General features: G+C 46.8%; 1 pseudogene; it reads left to right on the forward strand.

Annotated features, from left to right (window-relative positions):
- The first annotated feature begins 3,091 nt into the window (after positions 1–3,091).
- LOC103655053 (dolabradiene monooxygenase-like) lies at positions 3,092–5,040 on the forward strand (annotated as a pseudogene).
- The last annotated feature ends 979 nt before the right edge of the window (positions 5,041–6,019 follow it).

Raw genomic sequence — 6,019 nt, forward strand, 5'->3', positions numbered from 1 at the left:
AAAAGTATGGTCTCTCTGCTCTTGTCTTCTACACAACATGCATGTGGGTGTTTCAGAGCCTATCAAAACTCGATGACACCCCCCATTCTAATCCACATTTGGGAGTAACAAATAAGCAAGATGTAACTAAACAGACAGGAACCTAAGCATATACCTCTGAGATGAAAAGAACGGCTGCGAATCGGTGAATCTGAGGAGAGTGGGGATGGGTTGGAGGCCTCACCTCTGTCCATCCGTTTAATAGCAGTCGTTCCTCTCCCTCGCGTGCAACCGGATCTCGCGCTCACGGTGATGTTTGGCGGCTTTCCACGGATCTTGTTGGAGACAAAAGGAAAGAACAATGGTTAAGAGAGGATCCTACACGTCTGCTCCCTCCCACAAATCGATCCTACACACCGAGGATGAAGAAACAGATCGATCTAGGGTTAGGAAGAACCAGATCACGAGCATGTGAAGTGATAGAGAAGGGGGAGGAGGGAGAGAGCGCCTCTTGTGCGCACGCCTGTGTGGCGAGTAGTGCGCGCCGGGCGCGACACCCTGGAGAGCGGATAAAGGTCTCACCGGCGAGGAGGCACCTTGGGAGGGAGAAGGACAGCCGAGGAAGAGGAGTGTCCCCGCGGGGGAAGGGGACTTGTCACCTCGGGAGGAAGAACGTGGAGCTGCTGTCGAGCTTGGGGACCTTGCGGCGATGGCATTGGGACGCCATCTGCGGTGATCGCCAGCTGCGGTCGAGATTGAAGGGGGACGGGTGTCGCCGATGGTGGGGTGAGGCCGGTCGGTGGCAAAGGGACTCCCCTTCCGTGGAGAGCGTGGATCGAGAGCCGGTGCGTCGATCCTGAGCATCTGATTCGCCTTCCATGGAGAGCGCGACGCGAACGCAGATGGGAATATGGGGAGAGAGCAGGGATTGCGGCGATCCGGCGGATGATTCGCCTTCCATGGAGAGCGCGGCGCGAACGCGGATTGAGAGGATGGGGCGAGGAGAGAGCAGGGATTGAGGCGATTCTGGGGAGAGAGCGAAGACGGGGGCGTGCGCGGCGCTCGCGCGGCGTGGTGGCGGCGAGATTAGCGGGGTGGGGGAACGGGCGGAGCCGTGCTGAGGGTGTGGACGCCCTCCTTATCATCTTAAAGAGTAGTAGAGATATATATATATTCAATGTTATTTAACATGCCCTTCCACCTACTTTGAAGGATGAAGATTCAGAGATACCTTAAGGAAGGCATTTTCAATATTAGCTTCGTTGGCCTAGTGGTTGTCAAGAAAACAATTAAGGACTTCTGTATGAAAGTACTAAAAAATCACTCAAGTTTTTTCACAAGCAACATTATATGCTGTATATACTTCTTATAATTTTAAGTCAGTGTCCACCTTTTCGTAGCATGTACCTTTTCGTATATAACTGAATGTGTAGTCTAATTTGAACTTCATGTTTACAATATTTCTATACCTTGCAATGAATACTTCAAGCGATCTCAATGGATCCAGATATTGTACATATCTTTGAATCCACGAGAAAGCCAAGCACAGAGTTACAAGAAACAGTCCACCTTCTTAATGAGTAATTCTTACCATTTGAATTTAACTCTCTAAACGTTTAAATGATTGAATCATGCATACATGAGCTAAGAACCAACCATTTTTGTTCTGCAGGGCATATATAATGGCAATTACACAAAATGCAACCTAGCCAAAATAAAATTCTTAACATTAGGCCAAATTAAACTTTCCTATAAGTATGAGCTTGCACATATCGTAAGTTGTTTGCCAATAATAATCTATATTTTTTATTTTAGTGTTTGGCATAAAAAAGGGGGACAATCTTTGTGGATACTATATTTGTGAATTTATTCACACCTATCGAGGTATGTCAACAATGTCTCTAAAGTATTAATGTTGATTTCATGATAATAGTGTCTCAACTATGAATTTAATATAATAATACTTTTTATTATTGTTTTTTGGTCAATCAGAGTGGATAAACATGAAGGAAGAACTTCCTTTGGAAAAGATCCAAGCAATTCAAGAACAACATGTAAGGTTTATATATTACGAGATCATATAAAAACATAGAGTTCTATTATGATGGACTAAATCTCCTAGCTCCGTTAGAAGACCAGGATAGAGCAAATTGAGAATATAGAAATAAAGATATATTTAGTAGTTAATTAGAAAACTTTATAGTACTTGTTTGTACATTTATATATACTACTATTAATATTTTATTTCAATGTACATATGTTATTCTCACTATTCATTTATATATATATTAATATACACATGTATATATATATATAGATATATTAATTAATGTACACATATACATATAAGTTTTTAAATATATAGAAAAAGTCTCTGGATACTATTACTTGTTTTGACTTGAAGCGGTGTACTAAAAGGGTTCTCTTTAGTACTTGTTCAAGCCTAGTCTAGAACCAGTACTATGGTCCTTTCCGCAGTAGTGGAATAGAACTATGAGATAGATTATAAATGAGAATATAATTTAAAATTTAGACTAAAAAGATCAGTCGACTGCTGATAAATAAGAATCATGTATACATTAATGGTGTGTTTTTTTAAAAAAAAATGTGTCAGCCAAAAATTGTTAGACAAAGGGTTTAAATTGTGTTTATGTATATTAACACTATGTGGTATGGGTTTTTTTAATCCGGTGTTCTCAGTTTTACCGATGTCTTTATTTTTATTTTTAGTCGTGTTTTTTTTTCAGTTTTGTTAGACAAAACTGAGAAAAAAATACGACTAAAGATGAAAATAAGGAAGATAACAAAACTAAAGGTACAAATTTAAATAGCCCAAATATGTCCCCTGTTTACGGGCAGTGTCACTCAAACCGTACTGTCACATTTTTTCGGTTAACGCAACTTATTAAACATAAACCTTCCTTCGCAACCACCATTTTTTTTCTGTAGTAAAGTGGGTGGGTGACGACATTACATGATTACAAGTTCTCCAATAATTTTTTTTATTTCCTCTAACTAGCCGCCGTCGGCCATTTGATAAAGAATGTCGGCAACAGAAATTATATCATGCCATGTCATTACATCGAACACGAGCACCACGCAAACACAAGCCAATAACCATCAAACAGCTATGGTAGACAACGTGGTGGTCGCGGTAGCCGTGGTTGTGCTTCTGGTCGTCGTGTCCAAGCTGAAGTCACTGCTCTCCTCGAAGCCCAAGCTACATCTTCCACCTGGGCCATGGACGCTGCCGGTGATCGGCAGCCTCCACCACCTCATCGGCGGTCCGTTGATCCATCGCACGCTGCGCCGCCTCTCTCAGAAGCACGGGCCTCTAATGATGCTCCGTCTCGGCGAGGTGCCCATGGTGATCGCTTCGTCACCTGAGGCTGCAGAGGAGATTCTGAAGACCCACGACACCGCGTTCGCCGACCGGTTCACCAGCGGCCAGCGCCAACACGGCCGCGATGACGTACGATCCTACCAACATGGCGCTGTCGCCCTACGGCGAGCGCTGGCGACAGCTGCGCAAGATCTGCGTGCTGGAGCTGCTGAGCGCCGCCCGAGTGCAGTCGTTCCGGCGCATACGGCAGGAGGAGGTGGCGCGGCTCGTGGCGACGGTGGCGGCGGCAGCCGCCGTGCGTTCCTCCGTGGACATGTCCGCGCGGGTCAAGACGTTCGTCTACGACACCATCATGAGGGAGTGCGTCGGCAGCCGGAGCAGGCACCAGGACGGGTACCTTGACGCCTTCCACATGGCGGTGCGGCAGACGTCGGGCGGGGCTATCCATCGCCGACCTGTTCCCGTCGTCTAGGATCATGCAGATGCTCGCCACCGGGCCTCGCAAGGGGGTCGCGTGCCGTGACAGGATGCAGCGCGTACTGGAGCAGATCCTGAGCGAGAAGAAGGAATCCATGGGCACGGAGCGCGGCGGCGGCGACGAGACAGCGCAGGAGACATTCGTTGGTGTCCTGCTCAGGCTCCAGAAGGAAGGACGCGCACCCATTGAAATCACCGACGGCACGATCGGCTCACTCATGTTTGTAAGCATCTCCTAGCGAGCTATCCGACGAAGACGATCAATCGATCGATCATTTGCCATTTGTCTTGTTTGTACAGGACATGTTTAGCGCCGGAAACGACACCTCGGCGAGCGTACTGATCTGGTGCATGAGTGCATGACCGAGCTGATCCGGTCCCCGACGGCGATGGCCAGGGTCCAGGCCGAGGTGCGAGAAGCCTTCAAATCCAAGAGCACAATCACCGAGGAAGACATTTCTCGGGCCGACGCCGACGCCGACGCCGATGTCTACCTCAAGCTCGTGATCAAGGAGACCCTAAGGATGCACACGCAGCTGCCATTGCTGATCCCGCGCCGATGCCGCCGGACATGCCGGATCATGGGGTACGACATCCCGGAGGGCACGACGGTGATGGTCGATGTGTGGGCGATCTGTAGGGACCCTGTGCACTGGGACGATCCTGAGCAGTTCATGCCAGAACGGTTTGAGAACCGCAGCCTGGACCTGGATTACAAGGGCACAAACAAGCTACGAGTACCTCCCGTTCGGCTCCGGCCGTCGTATGTGCCCCGGCGTAAACCTTGGGCTGGCAAATATCAACCTCGCGCTGGTCAGCCTTCTGTACCACTTCGACTGGAAGCTGTGCGATGGAGATGGACTGGAGCCTGAGGACGTCGACGTAAGGGAGGATGTGGGATTAGTCACAAACAAGAAAACCAGCCTCATTCTGTGTCCCGTTACTCGCGTTGCTCCAGCTCATGCGTAAATTAAATTAGTGGAAGAAGTATGTGTAATGCAGTAATTCCTTGTCGAGAAGGAAAGTTATTCCTTATCCAAGTTATACTACGGCCCTGCTTTGTTCCCACCACCCTAAACTGCCAAACAGGGTGACTAAAAGTGACCTTCTAAACTTCCACTTTTACAGGGTGTTCTACCCCTCCTAAAACTTCACTAGCTGTATTAATTATATAGTTCGATGACCTAGCTGCTTTGGGTCTGATGCTTTTGTTTACCGTCGATTAAGGTTTGCCTTTGACAACATGTTCTAATGGCCCTCAGGATGGTCTGATGATACATTGGTCTAACACCTTATAAACATTTTCTTGCCTCTTTTCTTTGTGATCTGTATGTCTAATTTGGCTCCATCTTGTATCTTAGACTTTTGCATGTTGTTATAGATCTTTAATGAGTATATTCTGAAGTCTTCTAATGTCCTTCTTGAGGTGTTGATCTTACAGATCACCCTTTTGGCTCCATCCAAGTCTATGTTATAGCCTTTGAATTATGTCCATAAGTAGTAGCAAATATTGTTAGTCCAAATGCTTATGTTGTTCTTAAACACCAAAACTTCACTATGGAATGGGCCTCAATCCATTTTCCTTACACCTACAAATGTCATGGATTAGTTTTGGATGTTTATGTGCTCTTGCAACTACATAGCTTGCACAACCAGACAAGGAGGGACACCCTAAATGGCAAGGCTATGGTTTAGTTTGTTTGCTACACCTTGCACTACAAGTGTAGCATGACTTTTCTAGTTCACGCATAGAGAACCAAGTGACCAGAATGGTGGAACAAGCATTGGTTTTATTATACGATTACATGTACAAATGGAAGAGAGTGTGATTTGTGTGGAGGTTTGGCTCTGTTGAGTTCTAGCACTAGCAAAGGTGCTATGATAGAGGCCTCCAATCACTCGAAGGAAGCTTTATAGATGCTATCATGGCACTAGTACATGTGAGAACTATTTGAGGAGTGTCAGGGGTAAGAACCACAAGGGGCCAAGGCCCATGGATCAAGGAAAAGAAGAAGCATGCTCAAACCAAACCCAGACAAAAGCCAACCTACAAGCCACGGACACCCAACCACTCCCCCGCTTCAATATAAGACTAGGGTCGGGCATGGCTAAAGCTGATTCCTCTAGTCAAGCTAAACACGCCTGACTCAGGAGGTCTACCGGATCGCGCCCATGTCAAGGCCGACCTCTCCACGGACAAAGATGACCCTCCACATCGCC

This window comes from Zea mays, chromosome 4 (assembly GCF_902167145.1).
Source record: "Zea mays cultivar B73 chromosome 4, Zm-B73-REFERENCE-NAM-5.0, whole genome shotgun sequence".
Classification (NCBI taxonomy): domain Eukaryota; kingdom Viridiplantae; phylum Streptophyta; class Magnoliopsida; order Poales; family Poaceae; genus Zea; species Zea mays.